Raw genomic sequence first — 15,676 nt, 5'->3', positions numbered from 1 at the left:
TCAGTTTGGGCGTGGTCAGATTTGGAGACGACAACCCTTGGGGGTGAGAAATTAGATCCTGACAGAAGTCTAGGATCCAAGGAGTTCAGAGCAGGTGTGGCTGAAGGAAGGGGAACCAAACCTGTCGAGGCCAGAACGGAGCAATGAGAATCATTCTGCTTCTTAACCGAGTAGCTTTCCTTAAGACCAAGGGTATCAAGGGGATGGGAGGATAAGCGTACAGGAGACCCGTGGGCCAATTATGAGTCAGAGCATCTCTCGGGGACTCCCTGTGCGGAGGAAAAAGGGCAAAGTAGCTGCTGCACTTCGTATTGGAGGGGGGAGGCAAACAGATCACAGCAAGACTGGCCCCAGCGGCTGAAAAATTTCCGCCACTCTCGGGTTGAGAGACCACTCGTAAGGAAGCAGGGTGCATCTGCCCAGCCTGTCCGCAATCACTTTGGAACTCCCCGGGATGCGTGTAGCAATCAGGAAACGGTTGGAAGCTATAGCCCACTGCCAAATTCTCATAGCTTCGCGGCAAAGGGGGTAAGATCTGGCCCCTCCTTGCTTGTTGATGTACCAGACCACACACATGTTGTCGGTCTGGATAGCAATCGGAAGAAGAGGATGGGGAGCTTGTAACACCAGTAACACAGCTCTGAGCTCTAGAACTTTGATATGTAAGTCGACTTCTAGAGGAGACCATGTGCCTTGAACAGATTTCCCCTGAATGTGCCCCCCCCCATCAGGGAAGCATCCATGGTCACCGTGGCGTTGGGCTGAAGAGGTTGAAAGGGGCGACACCAAAGACTTTCGTCCATTCTCATCCACCAGAGGAGATCCTGTTTGCAGAGATCAGTGATGAGGATAGTGCATTCAAGGGATGATGATTGTGTATCCATTGAGTTTGAAGAAGTCACTGTAACAGGCGCATATGAAGTCTGGCCAATGGAACAATGGGAATGGCTGCCGCCATGGAACTCAGAGCCTGCAGACACTTTCCTGTGGTTGAGTATCTCTCTTCAGTCTTAACAGCCTGTGATGAGGAAGAGAGATTAGGCCGAGCTGAGTGTTGAACATAGCCCCTATGAATTCCAGTTGTTGTGAGGGCTGAAGGTTTAATTTTTCCCAATTGATAGTAATACCCAGAGACTCCACCAGAGAGAGAGAGTGTAGCGAAGGGCCCTAGTCAGTAGACGCTCGGTGGGGGCAGAGAGGAGCCAATCGTCCAGATAAGGAAACACCTGGAATCCGTGAAGTCTTAAGTGAGCTGTCACCGCTGCTAGACATTTCGTGAACACTCTGGGGGCCATCGAGAGACCAAAAGGCAGGGCTCTAAATTGAAAATGATTGGCTCCAGCCGGAAGCACAGAAGTCTCCTGGAGGGTTTGTCCATTTTGATGTGGTAATATGCATCCTGGAGACCTAGAGAACACATCCACACACCCTCCCGAAGGAATGGAAGGATGGATTGAATAGTGACCATGCGGAACTTGGCCTGTATGACTGACTCGTTCAAACTACTGAGATCCAGGACGGGCCCCCAGTCCCCCATCTTTTTTGGCACCAAAAAGAGTCTGGAGTAGAACCCTAATCCGCATTGATCTGGGGGGATCTGTTGGATGACTCGCTTTAGAAGAAGCTTCTTGATTTCGGAAGCTGCCTCCTCCCATTGACTGGGTGGTACATCGGGAAGGGAGAATTGAGGTCTTGGAAAGGATTTGAGGGGAATGTGATAGCCTCTGGTGATAATTCTCTGCACCCATAGATCGTAGGTAATGGAGGACCAGGCTGTTTGGTGCAGAGAAACGTGCCCCGACTGCTTCCAGAGGAAAGCAATCGGGCAACGCTTCAGGAGTGCTGATAGGGTCTACTGGAGAAAGAATCACTGGAGCCCTGATTCCGGTAACCCCCTCTGCCCCTAAAGGGGCGTCTTCCACCATTTGACTCCCCTCTGCCTCTGGAGGAGTCCTCGCCAAGTGCATCACGAAAGAAACCTTGCGACTTCTTGTGCCACAACTTTCCACTCCTCTGGTTCCTGAAGAAGGAACGCTGAGGTTTGGAGAAGCGCAGGCCCATGGCAGACAAGGTCTTTCCGTCCTGCTCGCACCAGGCCAAAGTATCCTTGACCTTAGAACCAAAGAGAGCAGAGGGCTCAATAGGGGGCATTCAAAAAAGAAGACTTGAAGGAATCCGGTAGGTCAGAAATGCGCATCCAGTTATGATGTTGGACAACCACGCCAGCACCAGCTGCTCCTTCGATTGCGTGAGAGAGCAACCTCATGGAGGAATTTGAAATCGCTTCAAGGGTGGCAAGTTGGGAAGCCACTTTGTCACGTGCTCCATCCAACACGACCTGCGAGGCTACCAGAGAGTTCGGAAATAAGATCTCTCTGGAGTCTCGTAAAGTGTGCCAGGAAACTCAGCGAATGCATGGCAAAGGTCGCTGCAGCAAAACAGTACAGTTGTGTACCTACCATAAATGTAGATGTTTGAGTGTATTCACTGTTGCAGTCATTACACTTGGGTTATTCTGCTGGCAGGCTACCCGCAGTCGGCCTGAATTCCGAAGTCCTGGTCCGGCGTCAGTTGCTGTCGCCTCTTCCCTGACGTCAGAGCGCCAGGGGTATAAAAGATGCAGCCAACGCCATTTTCTTCAGGTTTTCTTGCCCCAGATGTCAGGTGCCCCCAAAAGGGTAGGCTAAAAGAATTGCTTATAAAAGCATGCACTAACATAAACAATACCTTCATCTACAAGCAAATACACCACATGGGTTGTATAGGATAGAGAAGTACAGATAAGTCCCAGCAAAGAAGGGGGTATGGTTGGTGGGTAACCTGGACTGAAACAGTGAATACACTTGAACATCTACATTTATGGTAGGTACACAACTGTACTATGTTCATCGTGTTTCACTGTTGCAGTCATTACACTTGGGTTGAATCCCAAAGCTGAGGTAGGGCGGATGGGTCTAAATAGAATTAGGAGTGGCTATAAGGCCCTGCAGAACTGCGGTGGCAAAGCCTGCTCTGGATTTAGAGTAAAGAGGTAAGTGGTAGTGCTTAGTAAAAGTGTGCACTGAAGTCCAAGTTGCAGCCTCCAAAATATCCCTGGTTGGTACTCCTCTGAGGAAGGCTGCTGAGGTGGCTGCTGCCTGGTAGAATGTGGTCTAATGCCCTTAGGCACTGATTTGCCATGTTGTGAATAGCATAAACAAATGCAGTGTCCTATCCATTTTGAAATAGTCTGCTTTGAGATAGCCTTTCCTTGTGATCCTGCAGCATATGCCACTAAAAGTTGCCCAGTCTTTCTGAAAACTTTAGTTTTGTCCAAGTAGAAGTGCAGCTGTCTGTGTATGTCCAAAGAATGCAGAAGTCTCTCTCCTTTATTCCGTTGGTTTGGATAAAAAGTAGGTAAATGAATGGTTTGGTTAAGAGACACTGGACACCACCTTAGGCATAAATGTCGGGTTTGTCCTTAGAGAAACCCTGTCTGGATGGAAGATAATAAAAGGTTCCACAGCCATTAATGCCTGTAGCTCTGAGACTCTTCTTGCTGAAGTTATTGCTAGGAGCAGACCTGTTTTCCATTATAAGAATTTTATCTCAGCTGTATTGGCTGGCTCAAAAGGAGGCAGTGTGAGTTTTTCCAAGACAAAATTGAGGTCCCATGCAGGTATTGGTGCTCTCCTTGGGGGTCTTATGTTTCTGGCCCCCCTGAGGAACTGCCTAAGCAATGGATATGAAAAAATAGGTGGTTCTGTATTGTAATGAGCTGAAATGGCAGAGGCATGGATCTTAATTGATGAGAAAGATAGACCTTTGTCCAGCATCTCAGTCAGATATTGTAAAATCTGAGGAATATTTAGTACAAGCGTGTCAATTCCTTGCACCTGGTTCCAAGCACAGAATCTCTTCCACTTTTCTGCATAAGATTTCCTGGTGCTGGGCCTCCTGGCCTCCAAAATAACATCCATAACCTCTTTAGAGAGAGAGTTGTATTCTGCATGGTTACACTATCCGCCATGCAGCTAGATTTAGATTTAGGGTTCTGAGATGGCTGTGCAGGATCTGATTGTTTTGTTGGGTCAATAAATGAGGAATCTAAGGCAATGTCCAGGCAGGGCCTTGAGACAAGTTGCTTAGGATTGGGTACCAGTGTTGGCGAGGCCAATCCAGGGCAATCGGTATCATTTGTGGCTTCTCTTGTCTGACCTTTAGAAGTACCTTGGGAAGGAGAGGCAGTGGAGGAAAGGCATACACTGTAAGGTTGTTCCAGCTGAATGACAAAGCATCCACTTTCCATGCTTGTTTGTGTTAAGTCCTTGTGCAGAATCTCTAAAGTTGGTAGTTGTGAGGGGAGGCAAAAGGATCTATATCTGGGCATCCCCATTTCCCTGTTATCATGCTGAAGATTTGTGGATCTGGTTTCCACTCGTGAGGGTCCATGAGGTTTCTGCTTAGTTCGTCTGCCAGTGCATTTGTTTTTCCTGGCAGGAATTGTGCTTGCAGGTATACTTGGTAAGGCACTGCTGTGTTCCACAAAATCAAGGCTTGACAGCAGAGGGGGTAGGAATGAGTGCCCCCCTGCTTGTTTATGTACCACATGACTGTGGTGTTGTCCGTCTTTATCAGCAGTTGTCCTGGATGAAGTAAGTCCTTGAAGGCTGTCAGGGCATTTTGTACAGCTAGCATCTCTTTTTGATTGATGTGAAGATGCTTTTGGCTTGGGGACCATGTGCCTTGAATATATTTTCCTGCCATGTGGGCCCCCCAGGCATAATCTGAAGCATCTGTTGTTACTGTTTGCCTGGCTGTGGGTAAAGTGAATCGCTGTCCCTTATTGTGGTGACAGGCCTGTGCCTACCATCAAAACTCCTGTTGTAGGCAGGAATGAGAGAAATTATTGATTCCAGGCTGTGGAAATGTTAAGTCCAAACACTTTTTAGATACCATTGTAGTTTCCTCATATGCAGTCTTGCATATGGAATTAGCAGAATGCAGGAGGCCATGTAGCCCAGAGCCTGCAGAATTTTTTCTTGCAGATAACTGGGTCTTTGTTGCCATGCTTTCGAAGTAAGAAGTCAGTTGCCTTTGTTTGTCTGGCGTGAGATAAGCCATCTGGGCAGTTATATTTAAGCTTGCACCCAGGAATATTATCTCTTGAGAGGATACTAGTTTTGATTTATTTTCATTTACTGTGTACCCTAGGCAAATTAGTAATCTTTTTACAAACGCCAGATGCTTTAGTAGAATGTCTTTGGTCTCTGCTTGAATAAGGCAATTGTCCAAGTAGGGATATATTTGAATTCCTCTTTGTCTGCAAAATGCAATTACTGGTGCCAGGCATTTTGTAAAGACAATGGATGCAGTAGATAAGCCAAAGGGCAGTGTAGAGAAGTGTTAGTGCATTGAGCCAGCTATGAATCTAAGGTATCTTCTGCAAAACTGTCTGATTGGGACATGCAGGTATGCCTCTTTGAGGTCCAAAGTTACAAGCCAAGCCTTCTTGCCCAGCATGGGCAGAAGCTGCTGCAGAGTCAACATTTTGAATTTCGTAACGTTCAGAAAAGTATTTAGAATAGACAGGTCCGGAATTGGTCTCCATGCATTATCCTTTCTTGGTACTAAGAAAAGTCTTGAGTAAAATCCTTGTCCCTGCTCTTGTTGTGTCACTGGCTGAATAACCCTCATGTCCATGAGAGATGAAACTTGTATTTGTGCCTCTGCCCACTGATTGTGTGGCAGGTCTGGCATACCTTTTGCCTTTGGAAGGGTGTGAAAGTGGAACCTGTAGCCCTGAGAGACTATATTTAAGACCCATTTGTCCTGGGTGATCATGTGCCAATTTTGTGAAAAAAGTGCTAGCTTTCCCCCTAAGGATGCTGCCAAAAGAGAAGTGTTTGGCATTGGAAGAGGGAAGTCATTGGGACTGTTTCCTATATGGCTGTGATTTGTCTTCTCCGCTTTTGGAGGTAGAAGCACTCCATTGTTTGGGCCTGTATCAGCCCTGGGGTTGTTGTCTGCCTCGAGGGCGTCTGTATCTGCCTCTTTGTGGCCTGTCTGACATGGGAAAGGGCCAATTCTTATAAGGCCAGTTCCTGCTAAATCTGGGTGCCTGCACCTGTAAGAAATCCTTTACTGTCTGCATAGATTTAACTTTATCCTCCATTTTCTTCAACATCTCTTCTGCCTTAACACCAAATAAAGTATCATGCTGTAATGGAGCATCCAATAATTTTGCTTTAACATGATCAGGCAGAGTCTGTTCCTTTAACCAAGCATGTCTTCTAATGACAGAACCTGTTACAGTGGCCCTGCAAGAGGTCTCCAGTGAATCATAACCGCATTGCAAAGTATGTTTTCCCACTTGTTCAGCTGCATGCAATAAATCCTGCATTTCCTTGTTCTCAGAACATTCAGAATTTGTCAACAATTTCTGTTTTAGCAGAGACATTAAGTATTGCTGGTATTTAAGCATATGAAACTGACAATTTAAAGCCCTTACAGCCAAGGTAGCAAAAGTGTAACCTTTTTCCCCCCATCTGTCCAGAGCCCTAGAATCTTTGTCTGAGGGGACAGGGTTTTTTGCAGTAGCAGCCTTGACCCCTTTGGTGCCCTGATAAATAGTTTCAGGGTCAGCAGCAGGGTTTTTATATAGAAATGTATGTGAATTTGGTACCCTGTAGTATCTGTCTGGCTTAACAGGTGCAGGAGGTAGAGAGTCGGGAGACAGGCCTGACTCTGAAAATACATCATCTACAATGTCTAGAACACGTGGAATAGCAAGAGGTCTGTGCTGAGGTAGTAAAAGAAAGTCTCTGAGCCTTTTCTTAGAATCTGAGTAATCTTGGCTCTCCCAGTGGAAATGCTCCCTCATGGTATGCGGGGTTTCCCCAAATGAGTAATCCTCACGAGGAGAAGCAAGGAATAGATTCTTCAGCATCAGAATCCTCATAGGGAGGAATAGAGAATCCCTGTTCTAAAGAGGAGTCAGAGGAAGAGGAAATGGAAACCTGATCAGAGGAATCATATTCAGTGTCTTGCCTAGGCCTCTTATCAGGAGGGGGATGGGAACCCCTGATCAAAGTAATTAGGTCCTCGGCCATTTTGAGCATCTGTTTCTTAGGCATGGAAGTCTGTCCTGGAGAATGCTGTACTTGCTTCCTTGTCTTTAAAACTGTTTTAGACTTTGTCTTGGAAGTTGAAGTAGGCTTGATATAAAGCTGTGTAGGTCTGAAGACACCCTCAGAAGACGATGCCTGCTCAGCGGCTCCGGACCCATCTGAGGGATTAGTTTCCGAAGGCCTAATACCTTGAGTATCCAGAGGCCTAGTTGTCTCCACGTGGGAGTCAGAGGCGGCCTGTGGCTCTGAGGTAGCGGGTGTCAGGGGCTGCGAAAGCGCCTCACTGAGAACCAGCGAACCGGCGACTGGCCTAGAAGAGGCCTCATCATCGGTTTTGGACCTCGGATGCCTGTCTTTTCTTTTTCCTTGCGCTTTTTATGAACTCCGGTCGTTGGCTGTTCCGACGGCATTATGTAGTTAAACCTTCGGCCAAAGTAATGAAAAGCAAAATCGTAACGACGCTTAATAGTGCGTTGGGTAAATCTAGCACAAAACCGACAACTATCAATGTCGTTGTCTGGGCCTAGGCAAGGACTACAGTAAAAATGAAAATCCTTATGAGATATTTGCTTCCCACAAGAAATACAATTGTTAACTTTTTCTGACATCGGTCTGGAGCAAGAAAAAAGTTTCCCCAACGGGGTACTTAGCTTTATAGAAGACTTCGGATCTGAAATTCAATTTTGAAAATCTCAGTCTCAGCTGACTGGCACTTGCGAACTGCTTTTGCTTCGGGCACCGTGTGGCAAGAAAGACTGAAGAAAATGGCGTTGGCTGCATCTTTTACACCCCTGGCACTCTGACGTCAGGGAAGAGGCGTCAGCAACCGATGCCGGACCAGGACTTTGGAATTCAGGCCGACTGCAGGTAGCCTGCCAGCAGGATAACCCAAGTGTAATGACTGCAACAATGAAACACGATGAACATCTCGCTTCCCTAACCTGTCCACCGCCCGGGACTCCCTGTTGTGTGGATGGACAGCAGGACTCTCTTCCGCCAGGTCTTTTTTTTGTGACCGCCGTGACCACCACAGCGTCTAGTGGCAAGCCTTTTGACCAATGGGGTTGATCCTCTGGAGGAGAAAGTACCTTGCCTGATCTCCTGGGGATAGCTTCTACTGAATCCGGACTCTTCCACGTTCACTGCACGATGAATTTGACCAACTCATCTGCAGGAGGGGTCACCCAGGAAGTAGTGGGCTGGGAGCAGAAAGCTTGCAGGAGTACGGATTCCTCCGGGGAAGGGGTGGAAGATTTCCAATCACCCCACTGACTCAAAATCTCCAAGATATCCCCAAAGGAAACATTATTAGGGCGTGATCTAGGGGGAACCCTCCCCATCATCGTAATCCGTATCCTCAGTAAGGGACTCTTCAGGTGAGTCCATGTGTTTTCTTTTGCACACCCTCTTTTGAGGGGGCTCTTTGGTGGGGATGTCCGAAGAGGCCTCGGAAAGGGGGGGGGGCTTTGGATCAGTGGTCCCCTGCTAAGGGCCGGCGATGGCTGAGTTAGGGGAGGAAGCAAAGGCGGAGCTGAAGGAGGGGGATTGCTAGCCGCCAGTGCCCTTTCCAAAATCCGGAAGGCGGGCCCACCCGAAGAGGGATGGGAGCCCAGAACCAAAGAGGACTGAATCGGAACCGGGGTCACACCCCGCTCCGAACAACCCACTTCTGAGACTGGCGTTTGAGAAGGGTTTGGTGCGGATATAACGCTCGGATCCAACACAGGAACCGAAAGGACCGTCGGTGCAAGGGCCGGAACCAAGTATTCCACCTCCAAAGCAAGGGGTTGAGTAAGGTGGGATGCTGTGGGAACTGACGCCCACCAGGGCTTAGATGCTTCAGGCATCATAGTAGTTGGTGCTGAAGGAAGGGGTCCCATTGAAAGCAACTGGCAAGGGGGCCTTGGAACCGAAGGATCCCCAGCAGGAGAATATGAAGGAGTCGAAGGAGGAAAAATCCCAACACCCGGAGCGGAACAGGGTCTGGAGATTCCTCTTGCAGTCAGTACCTGATCAATGAGACGAACAATGTCTATTTTGGAAACACTCCTGGCAGACCTAACCGATATCCCGGAAGGGGAATCAGGCCGGTCCAGAAAGGGACTGTAGGCTTTTCCGCAAATGGGTCCACAGAAGATGAATACCTGGTCCATGGTAAGGAACTCAACAGAGCTGAGGATTCCGATTTGAATTGCGCAAACAGTAAGGTCGGCACCGAGAGGGGGCTCGGAGCCGAAGTCACAATCGGGGTAGTAGTCAAAATCGGATCCAAGGTCGTGAGAGCCAGTGTCTGTAAAGGTGAGGTCGGTGTCGAGGTGTCCAGAACCAGACTGGTCGGAATTGAAGTAATCAGCGGGTTCAGTAGTCGTCGGTGCCGAGCCCGGAACAGACAATTCAGGCTTCCCAGAAACTGCGCTCGGCGCCGAAATCGGTAGCACCGAGGCAGCGAGCCGATGCTCCGAGGAAGATCTACAGGCCTTAGATCGATGGGTCTTGTCCCCATCACCGGCTGGTGAAGAGGGGTCTGAGCAGGGATGCTTTTTGTCCTTGACTGGAGGGGTTGAGACCTCCGCAGAAACAGCCTCTGAGAAAGGAGAGGAAACCAATCCTTTCAGAATCAATTTGTTGCACCGTTCATTCAACGTCCGTTGACTAAAACTCACACAAATATCACATGGGGGAGTCGCAGAAAGGTGCGAAATACCCAAACAATAAGCGCATTTAAAATGCAAGTTGCTGTTCGGTAATTTACCACTACACGACGTGCAGTGTTTAAAACCTGAAGTACCCTTTTTCTCTGACATACTAGCACTCACTCAGACAAAAAGAGAGAGGGAGAGAAAGGCAGGATTACCAGCAAAATTATGAAGAATTACCACGAGGATCGTAAAAAGTAAGGAAAGGCAAGAAAACACCAACAATGGTAAAAAAAAAAAAGGAATACCATTGGGTAGAGCTAGATTATGAGAAAGAGACTAGTAGAAAAATTATTGGAGAAATGCACACTTTATATAAGTCAAAACTACTGGAGAGCTCGGCGAAAACGCTGCTATATGGCTGTGCAGCAAATGAGATCTGAGGTATGGGATGAAGGGCACTGTGGGTAGTAGCGTGGCTCAAGAGTTTGGTGTACGCTACCTTGGTATTTGGCCGACTCGGTTCCGAGGGTTCGGAACCGTACCCATCAGTGAGGAATGGAAGAATATTAACAACTTCAGATAAAAAGTTTCAGCGTATTGAATCTGTCAACTAGCACATGCACATCATTCACACTGGTAGACTACAGTAACATACATACATAGATACATAGACCTACATCATAGACAGATGACAGACTCAACAGAAAGTTGAGCTTCATAGGGTCAAGACCATATGATTGACTTTCCAAAAAGTCGAATGACACAAAACAACAAAAATCTATGTTTTTGCAGGAGGCAAGCCCCTCTGCACCCTCCCCACTTCCTGCATATTACACATACTATCTCTGAGATGGCACTACAGTGGTGAAAAGGAAGATCTACAGGCCTTAGATCGATGGGTCTTGTCCCCATCACCGGCCGGTGAAGAGGGGTCTGAGCAGGGATGCTTTTTGTCCTTGACTGGAGGGGTTGAGACCTCCGCAGAAATAGCCTCTGAGAAAGGAGAGGAAACCAATCCTTTCAGAATCAATTTGTTGCGCCGTTCATTCAACGTCCGTTGACTAAAACTCACACAAATATCACATGGGGGTGTCGCAGAAAGGTGCGAAATACCCAAACAATAAGCGCATTTAAAATGCAAGTTGCTGTTCGGTAATTTACCACTACACGACGTGCAGTGTTTAAAACCTGAAGTACCCTTTTTCTCTGACATACTAGCACTCACTCAGACAAAAAGAGAGAGGGAGAGAAAGGCAGGACTACCAGCAAAATTATGAAGAATTACCACGAGGATCGTAAAACGTAAGGAAAGGCAAGAAAACACCAACAATGGTAAAAAAAAAAAAAAAAGGAATACCATTGGGTAGAGCTAGATTATGAGAAAGAGACTAGTAGAAAAATTATTGGAGAAATGCACACTTTATACAAGTCAAAACTACTTAGCTGGAGAGCTCGGCGAAAACGCTGCTATATGGCTGTGCGGCAAATGAGATCTGAGGTATGGGATGAAGGGCACTGTGGGTAGTAGCGTGGCTCAAGAGTTTGGTGTACGCTACCTTGGTATTTGGCCGACTCGGTTCGGAACCGTACCCATCAGTGAGGAATGGAAGAATATTAACAACTTCAGATAAAAAGTTTCAGCGTATTGAATCTGTCAACTAGCACATGCACATCATTCACACTGGTAGACTACAGTAACATACATACATAGATACATAGACCTACATCATAGACAGATGACAGACTCAACAGAAAGTTGAGCTTCATAGGGTCAAGACTATATGACTGACTTTCCAAAAAGTCGAATGACACAAAACAACAAAAATCTATGTTTTTGCAGGAGGCAAGCCCCTCTGCACCCTCCCTACTTCCTGCATATTACACATACTATCTCTGAGATGGCACTACAGTGGTGAAAAGGGTAAACTCCATGATCCACACAGAACAGCGATCTCCATACAAAAGCTTCAATATTTTGGAAAGTCGATCATATGGTCTCGACCATATGAAGTTCAACTTTCTGTTGAGTCAATCTTCTGAAGGGTACCCATCTTATCCCAATCTAGAATGTTAAAGAATAACTTTTAATACAAGGAAATGTTAACTTCAATTAAAGGGGAATTTTACACACTTGTAATACAGGTTTAAGATATCAGTAGCTGGGGTGTGAATCATGTGACTCTGACTTGAGTAGAGTGCTGAACAAGAGACAGCTCCTCTGTGTGCCTCTTTTTTTCACCTATCTTAAACTAAATACTTCCAATACATTCCCTGCAGATTTGACAACCTCAAGTACCCTCAAGATGACTCCAGAAACCACTTCCCAAGTTCAGGCTAGTCATCACTGTGCTCTAGACAACTGACTACAGCCTGGGTGGGACCTACAATCAGCGACACTTCTATGAAGACAGCAACTGGAGAAACACATCTTCAGGACTCGCACTTGCCAAAGCAGGAGAGAGGCAAAAGGTTGAGTCTGTTACTTTAGGACGAGCTTAACCCCCTTCAGGGCACAGAGGACCACTTCTGCAACAGAAAGTACAGTTGTGTAAAATCTTACCATAAAGGTAAATGTCCTTTTTGTCACTGTTGCAGTATTCTTTACAATAAGGATGCGCTGTCAGGATGACCTGATGCCCGGCCAGTATACAAAAGCCTTTGAGTTGCTTTAAGGTATGCCGTATGTCACATGTATGCTCTCAACGTAGTATAGGGCATAAAGGTGATGTCCGGATGTAACATCCTCAGAACTAAGAGCCCCAGTAGGAATGTCAGTTCAAAGAAGAGAGGTAATCGATACATCCAGAACAGAAATGCACCAGGGGGTGGAGGGAGGGAGTGAATACTGCAATAGTGAACAGAAAGACATCTACCATTACGATAAGACTATACACAACTGTACTATGCCCTTCCACTTCACTGCTGCAGTATGCTTTACAACAGGGAGAGTGCCAAAGCTCAGGAGGCGAGTTAGGAGGAAGGGCCTGCAGAGCTGTCTAGGAAGCCATGAAGATTGGCCTTTAAAAAAAACATAAGCTCTAGCTCTGGAAATTCCATCCACTTTGTAGTGCTTGGTAAATGTATGCACATAGGTCCAGGTAGCTGCCTCAACAAGAGAGTTAAGATCCAAACCCTTGAAAAAGAAGAAACCACAGCTCTAACAGAACGAACCTTAAAAGGAGGAGGAAGGCTGTTACCATGAAAGGGATAACAAAAAGAATTAGCTTTAGAAATCCAAGAGGAAACAGTTTGCTTGGACAGAGCTAACCTTAAGGACCTAGGATGAAAAGGGACAAAAAGCTGACCAGATTTTCCAATCGTCATAGTCTTATCCAAATAAAATCTGAGTTGTCTATATACATCTGTGTGCAGCACCTTCTCACTGGCAGACTGAGGAGAAGTGAAAAAGGTGGGCAAATGAAGAGACCGATTCAAGGATAACTCATTCACCACCTTGGGCATAAAAGAATGATTAGTAAAGCAAGGACACCCTGTCCTTATGAAATACCAAAAAAGGAGGACAAGCCCTAAGGGCTTGAAGCTCAGACACCCATCCGGCAAAAGTAAAGGCTAACAAAAGTACAGTCTTCCAACAGCAATGTTTCGAGGAAGCTGAAGCTGCAGGTTCAAAATGAGCTTGTCAGTTTTTCTAAAACAAAATTAAGAACCCAGGTAGGAGGAACAGGCTTCCTGAGAGGACTAATATGAAAGGTGCCTTCAAGGACTTGTTTAGCTTCAAATCTAGAAGCCAAAGGTGGGGATAAAGGTAGAGAAGAGGAGATAACTGATACATGGACTTTAACAGACGAATAAGCCAACCTAGCATTGAACAATTCACACAGATAAGAGAAAAGCAAAGGAAGAGCCACAGAAAGTGGATCCAGGTTACAAGACACACTAAACAGAAAACCTCTATTTGGATAAATAGGCTTTCCTAGTATTGGGTTTCCTGGCCTCCTGTAGGACCCTAAGCACATCCTCAGAAAAAAGGTGTCTATGTGGAATCAAAATCCCATCACCCACAGTGTCAGTTGAAGAGTGGACAGGTGGGGATGGATGAGAGATGTCTTGTATGAGCTGGTCCACCCTGTGAGGTAACTTGTGATAACTGCCCTTGGCTAAATGCAGAAGAAGAGGGAACCAATGCTATCTCGGTCAAAAAGGAATCACCAACAAGATTTTTGCAGCATCCTGCTGAATTCTGAACAAGACTTTTAGAATGATGGTAATGGGAGAGAAAGTGTAAAGAAACATCTCCTTGCAAGAAAATTACAGGGCATCCAGCTTCCAAACCAGAGAACCTGGGACTCTGGCACAAAATAGAGGAAGTTGTCTGTTCAGAGGGGATGCAAAAAGATCTACTTGTGGAGTACTCCACTGGTGAGCAATGTCTAGAAACACATCCCTGTGAAGCATCCATTCATAGGACTGAGTTAAGGACCTGCTTAGAGTGTCCTCCACAATTGCTTTGACCTGAGGGAATGTAAACTCCCTGAAGAGTCACTTGATAATGATAGCAAGACTCCACACTAGGAGTGCCAACCGGCAAATATAAGATCTTGTCTCCCCTTATTTGCTGACATACCACATCATCGTGGTACTGTTGGCAAATACCTTGAGAGGTCCTGAAGAGAAGAGAGGATGAAAAGCCTGATGCGCCAGCAGAAGAGCTCTCATCTCTGACACTGATGTGGTCTTTCTGTTGAAGAAGTGACCACAACCCCTGCACCTTTAGGGAGCTAAAAGCTGCTCCCCAACCCAAATCTGAAGCATCTGTAAAGAGCTACTGAGAGGAAAGAGGGGGACAAAAAGGGAGCCCTGTATTTAGAGACAACTGTTGGATCCACCAGTGAAATTCCTTCTTGAGACAAGGTAGAAAAGGAACTACAAATTCTAGGGGATGTGCATGTTGAAGCCAAACTGATTTCAGAAACCACTGAAACTTTCTCATGTGGATTTAGCCAGATAGAGCACAAGGATGGTAGATGCCATACACCACAGAGCTCTCAAATTCCCTGGCTGTTATAGAAATCAGAGGAAGAAAAGTTTGAAAGAAGGAAATGAGTGTTAAGGCCTTGGAAGTTGGCAGGGGTGCCAACACAGACAGTCTGTATCTTGCAAACAAAAAAAAAAAAAAAAAAAAAAACAAAGTCCAGAGGAGGAATCAGGAAAAAAAACTTTGTGAAGTTTATTGTGAACTCCAGGCTTTTAGGCTTTGCGGGAGATACATGGCAAAGTGAAGATTTTCAAACAGGATCTCTGGAGAGAATGCCTGAAATAATAGGTTGTCCAAGTAAGGAAATACTTGGATCTCCTGAATCCTGCAAAAAGCAATCACAAGAGTGAGGCATTTGGTGAATACCCTTGGGGAAGTAGAAAGGCCAAAGGGCAAAGCAAGGAACTGAAATTGCCAGGAAGCAACAGAGAAACAAAAAAACTTCCTGAAAAGGGGATGGATCACGATATGCAGATAAGCATCCTTGAGATCCAGAGACACCACATAAGCCTGAGGAAGCAAGAGAGGGAGCAAAGTCTGAATGGACAACATTCGAAAGGAGGGCACCTTCAGAAAAGTGTTTAGATGAGACAGGTCTAGAATTGGTCTCCAGGTACCCTCTTTTCTGGGTACTAGAAACATTCTGAAGTAAAACCCCCTCCCCCTTTGGAACACAGGTACCTCTTGAATAGTATCCAGAGTCAATAGATCCCGAAACACCTCTGGAAAGAATAAGAGTTGTTCCTGAGAGGGCTGAGTTATATCCATAAAAAGGGGGAAGGGATTTCCAAATGATGAAATGCCCCTGGCGAATCATGGACAGGACACAGGTGTCCTGAGTAATCTGTAGCCAAACAGGAAGAGAGAGACAGAGAGAGAGAGATACAGGGAGGCTAAGACAAAGAGGAAAGTGACTAGGAAGAATAGGACAG

The 15,676-nt window shown here is 46.2% G+C and overlaps 1 protein-coding gene across 6 annotated transcripts in view; it reads right to left on the bottom strand.

Moving 5' to 3' along the window:
• Nucleotides 1–15,676, bottom strand: part of ARHGEF1 (Rho guanine nucleotide exchange factor 1) — a 3,019,431-nt gene that overhangs the window by 98,254 nt on the left and 2,905,501 nt on the right. The window lies entirely within an intron of this gene.

Source organism: Protopterus annectens, chromosome 8.part0 (genome assembly GCF_019279795.1).
Source record: "Protopterus annectens isolate FY-2018-M chromosome 8.part0, PAN1.0, whole genome shotgun sequence".
Taxonomy (NCBI): Eukaryota; Metazoa; Chordata; order Ceratodontiformes; family Protopteridae; genus Protopterus; species Protopterus annectens.
Note: the sequence above shows the minus strand (reverse complement) of the source record. Positions and strands in the feature narration are given on the sequence as shown.